The sequence below is a fragment of the Pseudophryne corroboree genome, chromosome 6 (assembly GCF_028390025.1).
Source record: "Pseudophryne corroboree isolate aPseCor3 chromosome 6, aPseCor3.hap2, whole genome shotgun sequence".
In the NCBI taxonomy this organism is placed as follows: domain Eukaryota; kingdom Metazoa; phylum Chordata; class Amphibia; order Anura; family Myobatrachidae; genus Pseudophryne; species Pseudophryne corroboree.
Window position 1 is genome coordinate 660,779,565 of NC_086449.1, and position 18,981 is coordinate 660,798,545.

At 45.5% G+C, this 18,981-nt stretch overlaps 10 pseudogenes; 7 read left to right on the forward strand and 3 right to left on the reverse strand.

Annotated features, from left to right (window-relative positions):
• The first annotated feature begins 7,330 nt into the window (after window positions 1-7,330).
• On the forward strand, window positions 7,331-7,449 carry LOC134937868 (5S ribosomal RNA; annotated as a pseudogene).
• Window positions 7,450-7,848: 399 nt separating this feature from the next.
• On the forward strand, window positions 7,849-7,967 carry LOC134937602 (5S ribosomal RNA; annotated as a pseudogene).
• Window positions 7,968-8,550: 583 nt separating this feature from the next.
• On the forward strand, window positions 8,551-8,669 carry LOC134936878 (5S ribosomal RNA; annotated as a pseudogene).
• A 107-nt stretch (window positions 8,670-8,776) lies between these two features.
• LOC134937413 (5S ribosomal RNA) lies at window positions 8,777-8,895 on the forward strand (annotated as a pseudogene).
• A 359-nt stretch (window positions 8,896-9,254) lies between these two features.
• On the forward strand, window positions 9,255-9,375 carry LOC134937411 (5S ribosomal RNA; annotated as a pseudogene).
• Window positions 9,376-9,704: 329 nt separating this feature from the next.
• Window positions 9,705-9,822, forward strand: LOC134937600 (5S ribosomal RNA; annotated as a pseudogene).
• Window positions 9,823-10,249: 427 nt separating this feature from the next.
• On the forward strand, window positions 10,250-10,368 carry LOC134937324 (5S ribosomal RNA; annotated as a pseudogene).
• A 948-nt stretch (window positions 10,369-11,316) lies between these two features.
• Window positions 11,317-11,435, reverse strand: LOC134938474 (5S ribosomal RNA; annotated as a pseudogene).
• A 321-nt stretch (window positions 11,436-11,756) lies between these two features.
• On the reverse strand, window positions 11,757-11,875 carry LOC134937343 (5S ribosomal RNA; annotated as a pseudogene).
• Window positions 11,876-12,874: 999 nt separating this feature from the next.
• On the reverse strand, window positions 12,875-12,993 carry LOC134936978 (5S ribosomal RNA; annotated as a pseudogene).
• Window positions 12,994-18,981: the final 5,988 nt, after the last annotated feature.

Below are 18,981 nucleotides of genomic sequence, written 5' to 3' on the forward strand. Positions count from 1 at the left end.
ACCATACTAGACATACCCAATCTCATCTATTATTGGAAGCTAAGCAGTGTTAAACCTAGTTAGTACTGGCGTGGGAGACCACCTGGAATTACCGGGTGCTGTGGGTATATTTATACTACCAACAAAAGTCTTTCTTCTCTTGATTCATTCCATGTTAAAACATATTCATGTATTTACTGTCACGATCCGGGTATCTGGACGCCATTTCTTACCCATCAGATGCCTCCTAAGGCTGGCTCAGCGCTCCAGGACCGGATCCCATCTGTTATCCTGATGTGTACATTCCTGTATCCTCTCCTGTCACTCTGGGACGCTGTCACAGTAAACGCCATATTACACCTGGCATGGCGTCTCCCGCGGCCTCCGCCGCCGTCCCTGCTCTTCTGCATGCAGAGTGTCTGAGTGGCGATTACGTCAGCCGCGGCCTCCGCTGTGTCCGCGTGGTTGGATGTGCATCTGTCAGCCTGGCGCCTCCTGTCTCCGGTGGCCGGCGCCGCCATTACTGTTTTCATTACCACATGGATTACAAACCAAACTTCCCTCCAAGTGTCTGCATGGGCGCAGCCATCTTGGATTCTGTCAGCTGATCATTTCCACCAATCTGTTCTCAGTATTGATAATCTGCATAATTGCCTAGCCAATCCCTTCCTTGCTGCAGGTATAAATACACTGTGCCTGAGCAAGGAAGGCGTCAGTGCTTTGGTTGTCAAACCTAGTTCCTGTTTGTCTCTCTCCTGTGATTGTCTTCCAGGTTCCAGCTCCTGTCTCAAGACTTCCACCATAGAGACCCGCACCAGCATTCCACCTGCGGTGTAGCCTGACTCTCCAATCCATTGTGGATTCATCTGTTTCCAGCTACAGCCTTACCTGCTTCCAGCTCAGCTTCCAGCAGAGTACAGCTTCCCTTAAAGGGCCGGTGTCCTTTCTACACTTTACCACTCTCCACCGGTATTATTATTTCTCCGCTCTCAAGTTCTACATTTCAGTTCATATTTCATCGCTCCCAAGTTCATTTATTATTTAACTGGTTCCAGCCAGTATCCACTCCGTGCTAACAACAGTCTGGTTCCAGCCAGTATCCACAGCAGCTGTTTTATCTTCAGCAACCCAGCTTTTCCTGGAACACCAGCTGGCACAATCCTGGGTTATCTCCATTGCTACAGTCGGGCCTGGTAAGGACTTTCCATCTAGAAGATCATAAGAACTATCTCACACTACCAGTGCCCTGTGGCTCCTGCCATCCTGTAGTACCCAGGAACTGTATTTATTCTTTGCTGACTTTTATGTTTTCTTTTACTGCTGCTGTGTTGCGGAGTTGTCATAATAAACATCACTGACTTTTATCCAAGTTGTCGTGGTCACGCCTTCGGGCAGTTATTATTTATGTTACTTACATGTCCAGGGGTCTGATACAACCTCCCAGGTTCCGGTACATCTCAGCCCCTACAACTGAGGCTGCCTCCCGTCAGCTCAGGCCCTCAGTTGTGACAGTAAGCACTGACCTAATGAATCCAGCCGGAGACCAGGATCAAGCGGCCAGGCCGATGCAAGAACTGGCAGCCCGACTAGAACATCAGGAGGCTGCACAGGGCCACATCATCCGCTGTCTCCAGGATCTCTCTACTCGGCTGGATGGGATTCAGACAACTCTCCGTGGATCAGGCGCGTCTGGTGCGTCAACCACAGTGACTCCAGCTATAACCCCACCCACCTTACCCATTTCTGCTCCACGTCTTCATCTTCCAACGCCAGCAAAATTTGACGGATCTCCAAGATTCTGCAGGGGATTTCTCAACCAGTGTGAGATTCAGTTTGAGCTACAACCTGGCAATTTTCCCAGTGACCGTACAAAAATTGCCTACATTATTTCTCTTCTCAGTGGCTCAGCCCTTGATTGGGCATCACCGTTATGGGAGAGGTCCGACACCCTGCTATCTTCCTACACTGCCTTCGTGTCAACATTCAGGCGCATCTTCGACGAGCCAGGCCGGGTAACCTCAGCTTCATCCGAGATTCTCCGTTTACGCCAGGGGTCACGTACTGTAGGACAATATCTGATACAGTTCCAGATCCTGGCGTCCGAACTGGCATGGAACGACGAGGCCCTGTATGCTGCATTCTGGCATGGCTTATCTGAGCGTATTAAAGATGAGTTAGCTACCAGAGACTTACCTTCTAAGTTAGATGAGCTAATCTCACTCTGCACGAAAGTTGATTTACGTTTCAGAGAGAGAGCAACTGAGCGTGGAAGATCATCTGCTCCAAAATCTTCTGCTCCTCCTCCTCGTCAACTGTCACCATCTAAAGATGAGCCCATGCAACTTGGCCGTTCCCGTTTAACTCCTGCTGAGCGCCGAAGACGTCTCTCCGAGTTTCTCTGTCTCTATTGTGCAGCTCCGTCTCACACCATTAATGCCTGTCCCAAACGTCCGGGAAACTCCAAATCCTAGCTCGCCAAGGAGAGGGCCGGCTAGGAGTAATGATCTCCTCTCCATCTTCTCAAGATTGTAATCTCCCAGTCTCGCTTCAAGTTGCTCAACGTTATCGGAACGTCATTGCCCTCCTTGATTCCGGAGCAGCTGGGAACTTTATTACCGAAGCCTATGTTAAACGGTGGTCCCTACCCACCGAGAGACTTCCTTCGTCCATTTCTTTAACTGCCGTGGATGGCAGCAAAATTTTTGATGCAGTTATTTCTTTAAGGACTCTACCAGTTCGTCTGAGAGTGGGAGTTCTTCATTCCGAACTTATTTCTTTTTTAGTGATTCCAAGAGCCACACATCCTGTGGTCCTGGGCCTTCCATGGCTCCGTCTTCACAATCCTACAATTGATTGGATGACTACGCAAATCCTGGCATGGGGTTCCTCCTGTGCTGAGACATGTTTGTTTAAAGTATTGCCTGTCTGTTCTTCCTCCCCCAGGTCGTCTGATGTTCCACCTCCTCCATATCAAGATTTCACGGATGTGTTCAGTAAAGCTTCTGCTGATATCCTTCCTCCTCATAGAGAATGGGACTGTCCGATTGATCTCGTTCCAGGGAAGGTTCAACCTCGAGGCCGAACTTATCCGTTGTCTCTGCCTGAGACGCATTCTATGGAGGAATATATTAAAGAGAACCTAGCAAAGGGGTTCATTCGACCTTCTTCTTCTCCAGCCGGCGCAGGCTTCTTTTTTGTAAAAAAGAAAGATGGTGGTCTGCGGCCGTGCATCGACTACAGAGGTTTGAACGACATTACCATCAAGAACCGTTATCCTTTACCCCTGATTACTGAGCTCTTTGACAGAGTTAGCGGAGCTACCATCTTTACAAAGCTGGACTTGCGAGGTGCATACAATCTCATCCGGATCCGTGAGGGTGACGAGTGGAAGACCGCATTTAACACCCGTGACGGACATTATGAGTACCTCGTCATGCCCTTCGGATTGAGCAATGCTCCAGCTGTCTTCCAGCATTTCGTCAATGAGATCTTCAGAGACATTCTATACCGTCATGTCGTGGTCTATCTAGACGATATCCTCATTTTTGCCAACGATTTAGAGGAACATAGTTTTTGGGTTAAAGAGGTTCTGTCCCGTCTCCGTGTCAATCATCTCTATTGCAAATTAGAGAAATGCGTCTTTGAAGTCAAGTCCATTCCGTTCCTAGGGTACATTGTGTCCGGTTCCGGACTAGAGATGGATCCTGAGAAACTACAAGCAATTCAGAATTGGCCGGTACCCTTAACCCTCAAAGGGGTCCAGAGGTTCTTAGGGTTCGCCAATTATTACCGAAAGTTTATACGAGACTTTTCCACCATTGTGGCGCCTATTACTGCTTTCACCAAGAAGGGTGCTAACCCGTCCAAGTGGTCTGAAGAAGCCATGCAAGCTTTTCATCTTTTAAAACAGAGGTTCATCTCTGCGCCTGTCCTGAAACAGCCTGACATCGACTCTCCTTTCATCCTAGAGGTGGATGCCTCCTCCGTTGGAGTAGGAGCGGTGTTATCTCAGAGGGCTAAAGATGGCCATTTACATCCTTGCAGTTTCTTCTCACGGAAGTTCTCCCCAGCGGAGCGCAACTATGCCATTGGCGACCAGGAGTTGCTAGCCATCAAGCTCGCTCTAGAGGAGTGGAGATATCTGTTGGAGGGAGCTTCTCATTCAATCACCATCCTTACAGACCACAAGAACCTTCTATATTTGAAAGGCGCACAATGTCTCAACCCTCGTCAGGCCAGATGGGCACTTTTCTTTTCCAGGTTCGACTTTAAACTCCAGTTCTGTCCGGGCTCTCAGAATCGCAAGGCCGATGCCCTTTCCCGCTCATGGGAGCAAGAAAATGAGTCAGAGTCTTCAGACAAGCATCCTATTATAAGTCCGTTGGCATTCTCCACGGTAGGGATGGACTCTACGCCCCCATCAGGGAAAAGTTTTGTGAAGCCGATGCTAAGGAAGAAGCTCATGCATTGGGCCCATGCTTCCCGTTTTGCCGGACATACAGGTATCCAAAAAACCCTGGAGTTTATCTCTAGGTCCTATTGGTGGCCAACTCTGAAAAAGGACGTCTTGGAGTTTATTGCATCTTGCCCAAAGTGTGCCCAACATAAAGTATCCCGCCAGTCGCCTGCGGGGCAACTGGTTCCACTATCCGTTCCCCGTCGACCATGGACCCACTTGTCGATGGATTTCATTACAGACTTACCCATGTGCAACAAGTTCAATACCATCTGGGTGGTAGTTGACCGGTTCACCAAGATGGCACACTTCATTCCTCTCACCGGTCTTCCGTTAGCTTCCAAGTTGGCTCAAGTATTCATACAAGAGATCTTCCGACTCCACGGTCTTCCTGAAGAAATTATCTCTGATCGAGGAGTTCAATTCACAGCCAAATTCTGGCGAAGTTTATGTCAAGTCCTCCAAGTCAAACTAAAGTTTTCCACGGCTTACCATCCTCAGACCAATGGTCAAACCGAGAGGGTGAATCAGGACTTGGAGGCCTTCCTCCGCATCTATGTGTCCTCCTCTCAAGATGACTGGGTTAAATTTCTTCCCTGGGCCGAGTTCTGTCATAACAACCAGTATCATTCTTCATCTGCTTCAACACCATTCTTCACTAACTTTGGATTCCACCCTAAAGTCCCTGAGTTCCAACCGCTTCCAGCAACTTCTGTTCCCGCAGTGGATATCACCTTGCATCAGTTTGCCAATATCTGGAAGAGCGTACGATCAGCTCTGCTCAAGGCATCGTTCAGGTACAAGAAGTTTGCGGATAAGAAGCGTCGAGCAGTTCCTGCTCTCAAGGTGGGTGATCGGGTATGGTTATCCACGAAGAATTTGAGGTTAAGAGTTCCCAGTATGAAGTTTGCACCTCGCTATATCGGTCCTTTCAAGATTGAACAAGTCATCAATCCTGTTGCTTACAGACTCCAGTTGCCTCCCTTCTTAAAAATACCCAGGACATTCCATGTTTCCCTGTTGAAACCGCTGATCTTGAATCGGTTTCATTCCTCACTTCCTCCAACTCCGAAAGTCCAAACTCAACGAGGCGTTGAGTATGAAGTGGCCAAGATCCTGGGCTCACGTCACCGTTACGGTCAACTACAATATCTTATTGACTGGAAGGGTTATGGTCCTGAGGAACGTTCATGGACCAATGCTTCTGATGTCCATGCTCCTGCCTTGGTCCGGAGATTCCATTCCAAGTTTCCTCAAAAGCCAAAGAAGTGTCCTGGGGCCACTCCTAAAGGGGGGGGTGCTGTCACGATCCGGGTATCTGGACGCCATTTCTTACCCATCAGATGCCTCCTAAGGCTGGCTCAGCGCTCCAGGACCGGATCCCATCTGTTATCCTGATGTGTACATTCCTGTATCCTCTCCTGTCACTCTGGGACGCTGTCACAGTAAACGCCATATTACACCTGGCATGGCGTCTCCCGCGGCCTCCGCCGCCGTCCCTGCTCTTCTGCATGCAGAGTGTCTGAGTGGCGATTACGTCAGCCGCGGCCTCCGCTGTGTCCGCGTGGTTGGATGTGCATCTGTCAGCCTGGCGCCTCCTGTCTCCGGTGGCCGGCGCCGCCATTACTGTTTTCATTACCACATGGATTACAAACCAAACTTCCCTCCAAGTGTCTGCATGGGCGCAGCCATCTTGGATTCTGTCAGCTGATCATTTCCACCAATCTGTTCTCAGTATTGATAATCTGCATAATTGCCTAGCCAATCCCTTCCTTGCTGCAGGTATAAATACACTGTGCCTGAGCAAGGAAGGCGTCAGTGCTTTGGTTGTCAAACCTAGTTCCTGTTTGTCTCTCTCCTGTGATTGTCTTCCAGGTTCCAGCTCCTGTCTCAAGACTTCCACCATAGAGACCCGCACCAGCATTCCACCTGCGGTGTAGCCTGACTCTCCAATCCATTGTGGATTCATCTGTTTCCAGCTACAACATTACCTGCTTCCAGCTCAGCTTCCAGCAGAGTACAGCTTCCCTTAAAGGGCCGGTGTCCTTTCTACACTTTACCACTCTCCACCGGTATTATTATTTCTCCGCTCTCAAGTTCTACATTTCAGTTCATATTTCATCGCTCCCAAGTTCATTTATTATTTAACTGGTTCCAGCCAGTATCCACTCCATGCTAACAACAGTCTGGTTCCAGCCAGTATCCACAGCAGCTGTTTTATCTTCAGCAACCCAGCTTTTCCTGGAACACCAGCTGGCACAATCCTGGGTTATCTCCATTGCTACAGTCGGGCCTGGTAAGGACTTTCCATCTAGAAGATCATAAGAACTATCTCACACTACCAGTGCCCTGTGGCTCCTGCCATCCTGTAGTACCCAGGAACTGTATTTATTCTTTGCTGACTTTTATGTTTTCTTTTACTGCTGCTGTGTTGCGGAGTTGTCATAATAAACATCACTGACTTTTATCCAAGTTGTCGTGGTCACGCCTTCGGGCAGTTATTATTTATGTTACTTACATGTCCAGGGGTCTGATACAACCTCCCAGGTTCCGGTACATCTCAGCCCCTACAACTGAGGCTGCCTCCCGTCAGCTCAGGCCCTCAGTTGTGACATTTACTAGTAGTCAGAAGTAGAAAAGATCTATCAGAAACCACAAAGCTCATCTACAGCCAGACATACTGAACATGGCCAATCTCATCTAATCTTGGAAGCTAGGCTGTGTTGGGCCTAGTTAGTACTGGTATGGGAGACCACCCAGGAATATTAGGTATGGTAAGTGTTTTTCTACTGCTAACAAGTCTATTTCATTGATTCATTCTATTTTGAACATTATTCATTTATTTACTTACTAGCAGAGAAAAGCAGATGAGATCTAACAGAAACCCTAACGCTTATCTACAGCCACACCACACTGGACATGCCCAATCTCATCTGGTCTTGGAAGCTTAGCAGTGTTGGGCCTGGTTAGTACTTGGATGGGTGACCGCCTGAGGATACCAGGAGTTGTAGGTATTTTTATGCTACCAAAAGCAGTCTTGTTCTCTTGATTCATTCCATTTTAAACTTATTCCTTTATTTACTAGTAGTAAGAAGAAGTGATCAAACAGAAACCACAAGACTTATCTACAGCCACAAAACACTGGTCATGCCAAATCTCATCTGCTCATGGAAGCTAAGCAGTTTTTAACCTGGTTAGTACTTGGTTGGGAGACCACCCGGGAATATTAGGTATGGTAGGTGTTTTTCTAATGCTAACAAGTCTTTTTCCTTGATTCATTCTATTTTGAACTTTATTAATTTAGTTACTTGCTACCAACAACAGTCTTTGTTCTTTTGATTCATTCAATTTTCAAACTTATTTATTTACTAGTAGTGATAGGTAGAAGAGATCTAACAAAAACTACAAAACTTATCTACAGTCACACCACACTGGACATGTCCAATCTAATCTGATCTTGGTAGCTAACCAGTATTAGACCTGTTAAGTACTTGGATGGGAGACTACCTGGGAATACCAGGTGCTGTAGGTATTTTTATGCTACCAACAACAGTCTTGTTCTATTAATTGATTCCATTTTAAACTTATTCCTTTATTTACTAGTAGTAAGAAGTACTGTAGAAATGATCAAACAGAAACCGCAAGACTCCTCTACAGCTACAACACACTAGTCATGCCCAATCTCATCTGATCTTGGAACCTAAGCAGTTTTGGAATTGGATAGTGCAGTACTTGGTTGGGAGACGACCTGGGAATATTAGGTATGGTAGGTGTTGTTATACTACTAACAACAGTCTTGTTCTCTTGATTCATTCCATTTTGAAACTTCTTAATTTATTTACATACTAGTAGAGAGAAGTAGAAGAGCTCTGACAGAAGCCACAATGCTCATCTACAGACACAACACTAGACATGCCCAATCTGGAAGCTAAGCAATGTTGGGCCTGGTTAGTACTTGGATGGGGGGGGGGGGGGGCACCTGGGATTACCAGTGCTGTAGGTATTTCTATACTGTCCTCCCAACACAGTTCTCTTGATGCAATCCATTTTTAAACTTATTCATTTATATACCAGTAGTTAGAAGTAGAAGAGCTCTAACAGAAACCTCAAAGCTCATCTACAGCCACACCACACAGGACATGCCCAATCTCATCCGATCTTGGAAGTTAAGCAGTTTTGGGCATGTTTAGCACTTGTATGGGACACCACCTGGGAATACCAGGTGCTGTAGGTATTTTTATACTACTAACAATGTTCTCTTGATGCATTCCATTTTGAAAATTATTAATTTACGTACCTGTAATTAAAAGTAGAAGAGCTCTAACAGAAACCACAAAGCTCATCTACAGCCACACCACACTGGACATGCCCAATCTCATCTGATTTTAGAAGCTAAGCAGTGTTTTGCCTTTTTAGTACTTGGATGGGAGACTACCTGGGAATACCAGGTGCTGTAGGTATTTTTATGCTACCAACAACAGTCTTGTTCTATTAATTGATTCCATTTTAAACTTATTCCTTTATTTACTAGTAGTAAGAAGTACTGTAGAAATGATAAAAACAAAAACCGCAAGACTCCTCTACAGCTACAACACACTAGTCATGCCCAATCTCCTCTGATCTTGGAACCTAAGCAGTTTTGGAATTGGATAGTACAGTACTTGGTTGGGAGACGACTTGGGAATATTAGGTATGGTAGGTGTTGTTATACTACTAACAACAGTCTTGTTCTCTTGATTCATTCCATTTTGAAACTTCTTAATTTATTTACATACTAGTAGAGAGAAGAAGAAGAGATCTAACAGAAACCCCAGAGCTCATCTACAGCCACACCACACTGGACATACACAATCTCATCTGATCTTGGAAGCTAAGTAGTGTTGGGTCTGGTTAGTACTTAGATAGGAGACCTCGTGGGAATAACAGGTGTACAGTAGGAATTTTATTTTACCACAACTGTCTTGTTCTCTTGATTCATTCTATTTTGAAAGTTATTCATTTATTTACAAGTAGAGAGAAGTAGAAGAGATCTAACAGAAACCCCAACGCTCATCTACAGCCACACCACACTGGACATGCTCAATCTCATATGATCTAGGAAAATAAGCACTGTTGGGTTGGCAGGGAGATCACGTGGGAATACCAGGTGCTTTAGGTATTTTATATTACCAACAAAACAGTCTATGTTCTCTTGCTTCATTCCATTTTGAAACTTTTTTATATACTAGTAATGAGAAGTAGAAGAGATCTAACAAAAACCACAAAGCTCATCTACAGCCATATCACACTGTACATACCAAATCTCATCTGATATTTAAAGCTAAGCTGGCTTGGGCCTGGTTAGTATTGGATGGGAAACCACCTGGGAATACCAGGTGCTGTCGGTATTTTAATGCTACAAATAGTCTTGTTCTCTGGATTCATTCCATTTTGAAATGTATTCCTTTACTTACTAGTAGTAAGAAGTAGAAGATATCAAACAGAAACCACAAGACTCATCTAAAAGAAGTAGAAGAGATCTAAAAAAAATCAAAAAGCTCATCTACAGCCATATCACACTGCACATACCAAATCTCATCTGATATTTAAAGCTAAGCTGTCTTGGGCCTGGTTAGTATTGGATGGGAAACCACCTGGAAATACCAGGTTCTGTCAGTATTCTAATGCTACAAACAATAGTCTTCTTCTCTGGATTCATTCCATTTTGAAATGTATTCCTTTACTTACTAGTAGTAAGAAGTAGAAGATATCAAACAGAAACTACAAGACTCATCTACAAGAAGTAGAAGAGATCTAACAAAAATCACAAAGCTCATCAACAGCCATATCACACTGTACATACCAAATCTCATCTGATATTTAAAGCTAAGCTGTCTTGGGCCTGGTTAGAACTTGGATGGGAGATCACCTGGGAATACCAGGTGCTGTCGGTATTTTAATACTATAAACAATAGTGTTGTTCTCTGGATTCATTCAATTTTTAAATGTATTCCTTTATTTACTATTAGTAAGAAGTGGAAGAGATAACACAGAAACCATAAGATTCATCTACAGACTCAATACGCTGAACATGCCGAATCTTATTTGATCTTGGACGCTAAGCTGTCTTGACCCTGGTTATTACTTGGATGATAGACCTCCTGGGTGCTGTATTTTTATAGTACCTTCAACAGTCTTTGTTCTCTTGCTTCATTCCATTTTGAAACATATTCAAGTAATTAATAGTAGCGAGAACTAGAAGAGATCTAACAGAAACCACAAAGTTCATCTACAGCCACAGCATACTGGACATGCCCAATCTAATTTTATCTTGGAGGATAAGCAGTGTTGGGCCTGGTTAGTACTTGGATGGGAGAACATCAATACACAGAGCTATCGGGGATTTGTTTTTGGTAAGATCGTCAAAAAGGACACATGGACACCCGCTTAGGTTGGAGGAGAGGAGATTTAGAGACGGAAAGCTTTCTTCACAGTAAGGACAATACTATATAAAATGACCTGCCTGAGAGAGTAGTGATGGCGGACTCGGTCACTACTTTTAAAAATGGGCTTGACTAATTCCTAATGGATAAGTATATAATGGGTTATGGTGTTTAAATCATATACTACAGTATTAAAAAAATTGAGTATTTTAGTTTACGGCTAAACATTCACCACAGTTAAAAAAGTCGTAAAAATTAGATAAGCAGTAATCCAAGTGTTTACCAGGCCCAACACTGCTTAGTTCCAAGATCAGATGAGATTGAGCATGTAAAGTGTGGTGTGACTGTAGATGAGCTTTGTGGTTTCTGTTAGAGTTCTTCTACTTCTAACTACTGGTAAATAAATTAATAAGTTTCCAAATGAAATACATCACGAGAACGTTGTTGGTAGTATAAAAATACCTACAGCACCAGGTATTCCCAGGTGGTCTCCCATCCAAGTACTAAAAAGGCAAAACACTGCTTAGCTTCCAAGATCAGATGAGATTGAGCATGTCCAGTGTGGTGTGGCTGTAGGTGGGCTTTGTGGTTTTTGTTGGAGCTCTTCTACTACTAACTACTGGTACATAAATAGATACGTTTCAAAATGAATGCATCATGAGAACGTTGTACCATAAAAATACATACAGCACTTGGTATTCCCAGGTGGTCTCCCATCCAAGTAATAAAAAGGTAAAGCACTGCTTAGCTTCTGAAAACAGATGAGATTGGGCATGTCCTGTGTGGTGTAGCTGTAGATGAGTTTTGTGGTTTCTGTTAGAGCTCTGTTACTTCTAACTACTGGTACATAAATGAATGAGTTTCAAAATGGAATGCATCAAGAGATTGTTGTATAAAAACACCTACAGAACCTGGTATTCCCAGGTGGTCTACCACCAAACTACTAACAAGGTACAACACTGCTTAACTTCCAAGATCGGATTAGATTGGGCATGTCCAGTGTGGTGTGGCTGTAGATGAGCTTTGAGGTATCTGTTAGAGCTCTTCTACTTCTAACTACTGGTACATAAATTAATCAGTTTCAAAATGGAATGCATCAACAGAACATTGTTGGTAGTATAAAAAATATCTACAGCACCTGGTATTCCCAGGTGGTTTCACATGCAAATACTAACCAGGCCCAACACTGCTTAGCTTCCACAATAGGATGAGATTGGGCATGTCCAGTGTGGTGTGGCTTTAGTTGGGCTTTGTCATTTCTATGAGAGCTCTTCTACTTTTAACTACTGGTATTTAAGTGAATAAGTTTCAAAATGGATTGCATCAAGAGAACTTTTTTTGGAAGACAGTATGAAAATATCTACACACTGGTAATCCCATGTGGTCTCCTATCCAAGTACTAATCAGGCCCAACATTGCTTATCTTACAGATTGAGCATGTCTAGTGTTGTGTGTCTGTAGATGAGCATTGCGATTTCTGTTGGTGCTCTTCTTCTTGTAACTACTGGTATATAAAGGAATGTTTCAAAATGGAATGCATCAAGAGAATGTTGCTGGTGGTATAAAAACACATACAGCACCTTGTATTCCCAGGTGGTCTCCCATCTAAATACTAACCAGGCCCAACACTGCCTAGCTTCTAAAATCTGGAGAAATTGAGCGTATCTACTGTGTGGGGCCGGAAAATTAACTTTTTGGTTTCTTTTAGAACTATTCTACTTGTAAGTACTGGTATATAAATGAATACGTTTCAAAATGGAATGCATCAAGAGTATGTTGTTGGTAGCATAAAAAAACTAACAGCACCTGGTATTCCCAGGTGGTCTCCCATCCAAGTACTAATCAGCAACACTGCTTAGCTTCCAAAATCAGATGAGATTGGACATGTCCAGTGTGGTGTTGCTGTAGATGAGTTTTTTGGTTTCTGTCAGAGCTTTTCTACTACTAACTACTTGTACATAAATGAACGAGTTTTAAATAGGAATGCATGAAAAGAACGTTGTTGGTAGTATAAAAATACCTACAGCACCTGGTACTCCCAGGTGGTCTCCCATACAAGTACTAAACAGGCCCAAAACTACTTAGCTTCCAAGATCAGATGAGATTGGGCATGTCCAGTGTGGTGTGGCTGTAGATGAGTTTTGAGGTGTCTGTTATAGCTTTTCTACTTCTAAATACTGGTACAGAAATGAATAAGTTTAAAAATGGATTGCATCAAGAGAACTGTGTTGGGAGGACAGTATAGAAATACCTACAGCACTGGTAATCCCAGGTGGAGCCCCATCCAAGTACTAACCAGGCCCAACATTGCTTAGCTTCCAGATTGGGCATGTCTAGTGTTGTGTCTGTAGATGAGCATTGTGGCTTCTGTCAGAGCTCTTCTACTTGTAAGTACTAGTACTGTATATAAATTAATAAGTTTCAAAATGGAATGCATAAAGAGAATGTTGGTAGTATAAAAATACTGATAAAGCTGATTAACTTACAGGACAGAAAAAGCAATACTGTCACGGGGACTGGGTTTTGTGAATCCGGAATTGTGGCTTGCGGTTTGGTATCGGTGACTTTAGGCAGGATTAGCCGAGCAGGCTGAATGAAAGTCTTTTCCATAGAGCTTTAAAGGAGGTTCCACAGGTGCCCTAGCTGTTTACTTGTTAGAGCGGTTGCGTCGGCAGGACCTGTACGTCTGTGGACGAACGTCTGGCGGAAATCCGGATAGGAAGACTAGACTGGGGTAACTGAGACTCGCTGAGAGGGATGGTGACTCGGAGAGGTCAGCATGTGAGGAGAAATAACCGGGTGTAGATCCAGCAATCCAGGTGAGAACTCATGAAACAGGATGCTTTAGAAGCAATGCTGTGGAGCACAGGGAACTAGCACACACAAGGCTGTGTGAGAGACGTTGCACTGGCAATTTGCTTACCCAGAAATCCCTAGATTTATACCTGCAGACTGTTTCCCATTGGTTTTGCAAACCTTGCAGGTGACTGAGTGTTTTAGATTAGCTGACCCTTCCAAGGCGGCGACACCCATCCCGGACCTCTGCAGCTGGAAGCTGCACAAATGTTTGCTGATGCCTCTGAGACCTCTCCTCCCAGACATGCCTGCAAGTTGTGCCCCTCGCCAGCAGCCCGCACCCCCACTGGAGGGACCGTGCCAGAGCATCCGGACAGGTAAGTACTGCTGGTCCCGGAACCCGATCCGCCGGACCGTGACATTACCCCCCTTTTAGGGATGGCCATTGGACAGCCACCAGGTTTGCTGGGATTTTCTTCATGGAACTTGTGAAGTAAAGCGGGAGCATGAACATCCAAAGAATCCTCCCAGGAACGCTCCTCAGGACCGTAGCCCTTCCAATCCAGAAGATATTGTAGACGTCCATGTCTTACTCGGGAGTCAAGTATCTTCTTGATCTCGAATTCAATACCACGATCCGTGACAACCTTTGGAGGGCGAGGAAGGATCTTACAAAACTTGTTTAACACTAAAGGCTTCAAAAGAGAAACATGAAAGGCTGGGAAGACTTTCAGGTACGGGGGTAACTTAAGCCTATAAGTTACGGAATTGATGATTTGTTCAACTGGGAAGGGCCCACTGTAGCGAGGAGCGAACTTCATAGACGGAACACGTAACCTTAAATTGCGCATAGAGAGCCAGACCTGATCTCCAACTGCCAATTTAGGTACCACCCTTCTCTTCTTAGCAGCCCAGAACTTATAGCGAGCGGAGGCTTTTTGTAGATTTTGGTGAACTTTTCGCCAAACTCTGGAAAGTCTCTTGAGAGATTCCTGAACCGCAGGAAGATCTTGAGCTGGTAAAGCCAGGAACTGAGGAACTCGAGGATGGAAGCCATATACGGTATAGAAAGGGGTATGACCTGTAGAAGAGTGGTAGGAGTTGTTGTGAGCAAACTCTGCCCATGGTAGTAGTTCTAGCCAGTCGTCTTGAGAAGAGACATGAATTCTGAGGAACATCTCCAAGTCTTGATTGACTCTCTCTGTACTTCCATTGGTTTGAGGATGATATGCCGTTGAGAATTTTAACTGTACACATAGGGCGGCACAGAGAGCCCTCCAGAATCTAGCTACGAACTGGACTCCACGGTCAGAAATAATTTCGGTCGGAAGACCGTGGGACTTGAAGATCTCTGCAATGAAAAGCTGAGCTAACTCGGGTGCGGTGGGAAGACCCTTAAGAGGTACGAAACGAGCCATCTTAGAGAAGCGGTCTATGATTACCCAAATAGTAGTAAATCTTTTACAAGAGGGTAAATACATGATGAAGTCCATAGAAAGTTGGGTCCATGGCATCTTAGGAATAGTTAGGGGTATTAGCTCTCCCGCTGGCCGAAGACAAGAGATCTTATGCTGTGCACACTTGGTGCAGGAGGCGATGTAAGAGGAAACAGACTTCAGTGCAGGCCACCAATATGAGCGTTGGATAAGGTCGGTTGTCTTATGGACTCCAGCATGACCAGAAAACTGAGAGGTATGGGTCCAGGTCAGTAATTTCTTCCGAAGGTGAGGAGGTATGAACACTTTTCCCAATGGAGGCTGTAGTTTAGTGGAGGCGAAGTTTCGAGACTCCAATACATGCTGAGGAGAGTCGTTGGAATCCTCAAAGGAGTAGGATCGGGAGAGAGCATCTGCCTTCTGGTTTTGAGAATCAGGTCGAAAGGTTAGGGAGAAATTAAATCTTGAGAAGAACATTGCCCATCGGGCTAGACGAGGATTCAAACACTGAATATTCCTGAGAAAGATTAAATTCTTGTGATCAGTGAAAATAGTGATAGGAAACTTAGCCCCCTCCAAGAGATACCGCCACTCCAATGCTAACTTAACAGCCAGTAGTTCTTGCTGTCCTATCGTATAGTACCTTTCTGCTGGTAAGAACTTCTTGGAAAAGAACCTGCAAGGATGAAGTTTGTTGTCATTCAGACGTTGGGAGAGAACTGCTCCCACAGCATCTGCCGAAGCATCTACCTCTAAAACAAAGGCTTTATTGACATCGGGTTGCCTCAACACTGGAGCTGTAGTAAAAGCCTGTTTTAATCGTTTGAAAGCTTCGTATGCAGATGTTGACCATTCTCTGGGATTAGCCTCCTTTCGAGTGAGAGCGGTGATAGGTGCCACTATAGAGGAGAATCCTTTGATAAATCTCCGGTAGAAATTTGCAAAACCCAAAAAGCGTTGGATTGCTTTAAGGGTGGTGGGTTTGGACCAATTTAGAACCGCTTGTACCTTGGCTGGATCCATCTCTAATCCTGAACCAGATATAATGTAGCCCAGGAAGGGCATGGAGGATTGTTTGAAAATAAATTTTTCCAATTTGCAGTACAAATGATGTTGGTGAAGCCTCTGCAGCACCTCTTGGACTTGAGAACGGAGATCTTTCAGGTTGGTCGAGAAAATTAGTATGTCATCTAGATAGACTACTACAGAACTATAGAGTAAATCACTGAAAATTTAATTTACAAAATTTTCGAAAATTGCTGGTGCGTTGCTAAGCCCAAAGGGCATGACTAAATACTCAAAGTGCCCATCACGAGTGTTGAACGCCGTTTTCCATTCGTCACCCGCTCTGATACAGATCAGGTTGTATGCTCCCCTGAGGTCCAACTTGGTGAAGACAGAGGCACCCTTAACCCGGACAAATAGCTCTGAGATCAAGGGCAACGGGTAACGATTTTTTATTGTTATGTCGTTCAGACCCCGGTAGTTGATGCGGGGACGAAGACCACCATCCTTTTTTTGGACAAAAAAGAACCCCGCACCGGCTGGAGAGGTAGAAGGCCGAATAAATCCTCTAGCTAGATTTTCCTTGATGTATTGCGACATGGAGTCTGTCTCAGGGGCCGAGAGAGGATAGATTCACCCTCTAGGAGGAATCTTTCCCGGAATCAGGTCAATAGGGCAGTCCCAGGGTCTGTGGGGTGGTAAGACTTCTGCTGCCCGTTTGCTGAAGACATCAGAAAAGGAGGAATACTGAAACGGAATTTGCGGTAGGATCTCCAGTTGGCTTTTATTCACATGTTTAACACTGGTAAGACAAGTTTGAGCACACGACTCTCTCCAGGCCAAAATTTGCATATTCAGCCAATCGATTCTTGGGTTGTGCTTCTGGAGCCAAGGAAGTCCCAAAACAATTTCATGAGTAGCTATTGGAATGACTAAGAAATTAAGTAACTCCTTATGGAGAGCTCCTATACATAGCTGAAGGGGAAGAGTCTGGTGGGTAACTACTCCACTGCAGATTCGACTTCCATTTACAGCGGAAAGGGTAATTGGTCGGGAAAGCTCAACTGTAGGAATCCGTAGTCGCTGTACCACATCTGCCGTGATAAAGTTTTCAGCAGCTCCCGAATCTAGGAGAGCGAAAAACCCTTTAGAACCCTGTGGCAGGCCCAAAGAAACCTCTAGGACAGGCTCAGAACGAGATGGAGACGATGTCACCACTCCTAACCTAATGTCTCCTCTTCTGGTTAGGAGCGCTAGTTTCCCGGACGCTGGGTGCAAGAGGCTACCAAATGTCCTAAACCTCCGCAGTATAGGCACAAGTTCTCCCTGCGCCTTCTCTGACGCTCCTCTGGCGAGAGACGAGCCCTATTGACCTGCATAGACTCATCCTGGGACGCTTCAGCTGACACACTCGAGGAAGAAGGCGGAGGACGGAACCTTGGGCGCTCCCCACGATTCTTCTCTAACTGGCGCTCTCTAAAACGAAGGTCAATCTTGGTACAAAGGGAAATCAAGTCGTCTAATTTGGGCGGAAGGTCCCGGGTAGCCAACTCGTCCTTGATTTTGTCAGACAGACCTTTCCAGAAGGCCGATACTAGTGCCTCCTCATTCCACCGTAATTCTGAAGCATAGGTCTGGAATTGTACTACATACTGTCCCACAGACCGGTTTCCCTGCCGGAGGTGCATTATCTCGATTGATGCCGACGTGGTTCTTCCGGGCTCATCGAAAAATTTTCGGAAGGTAACGATGAATTCATCATATTTGTCAAGTAGAGAATCAGCTCTCTCCCACAGGGGTGACACCCAATCCAGGGCTGGACCGGCCAGGAGGGAGACGATATATGCTACCTTTGCCTTCTGTGATGGGAAGTTAAAGGGCTGTAAAGAGAAATGAATCTCACACTGGTTTAAGAACCTGCGGCACATCTTCGGGTTCCCGTCGAATTTGGTGGGCGTCGGTAGTCACAGGGATGAAGGGGAAGCTACCATAGGAACTGGGGCGGTCGGCACTTGCTGAGTCTCCGGGGCGTCGACCAGTGGCGACTTGAGCAATGTCGGCTTGCATGGAATCCTGGCGGGTAGCTATCCCTTGAATAAATTGAGCTAATTGGCGCTGGGATTCCTCAAGACTCTCCAGACGAGCTGCTATGCCCTGCAGAGGATCAGTACCGGAACCATGAGCACCCTCCGGATCCATAGGTCCAGTGCAAACTGTCACGGGGACTGGGTTTTGTGAATCCGGAATTGTGGCTTGCGGTTTGGTATCGGTGACTTTAGGCAGGATTAGCCGAGCAGGCTGAATGAAAGTTTTTTCCATAGAGCTTTAAGGGAGGTTCCACAGGTGCCCTAGCCGTTTACTTGTTAGAGCGGTTGCGTCGGCAGGACCTGTACGTCTGTGGACGAACGTCTGGCGGAAACCCGGATAGGAAGACTGTAGACTGGGGTAACTGAGACTCGCTGAGAGGGATGGTGACTCGGAGAGGTCAGCATGCGAGGAGAAATAACCAGGTGTAGATCCAGCAATCCAGATGAGAACTCAGGAAACAGGATGCTTTAGAAGCAATGCTGTGGAGCACAGGGAACTAGCACACACAAGGCTGTGTGAGAGACGTTGCACTGGCAATTTGCTTACCCAGAAATCCCTAGATTTATACCTGCAGACTGTTTCCCATTGGTTTTGCAAACCTTGCAGGTGACTGTTTTAGATTAGCTGACCCTTCCAAGGCGGCGACGCCCATCCCGGACCTCTGTAGCTGGAAGCTGCACAAATGTTTGCTGATGCCTCTGAGACCTCTCCTCCCAGACATGCCTGCAAGTTGTGCCCCTCGCCAGCAGCCCGCACCCCCGCCGGAGGGACCCGTGTGCCGCTGCGACCTCTAAGCGTG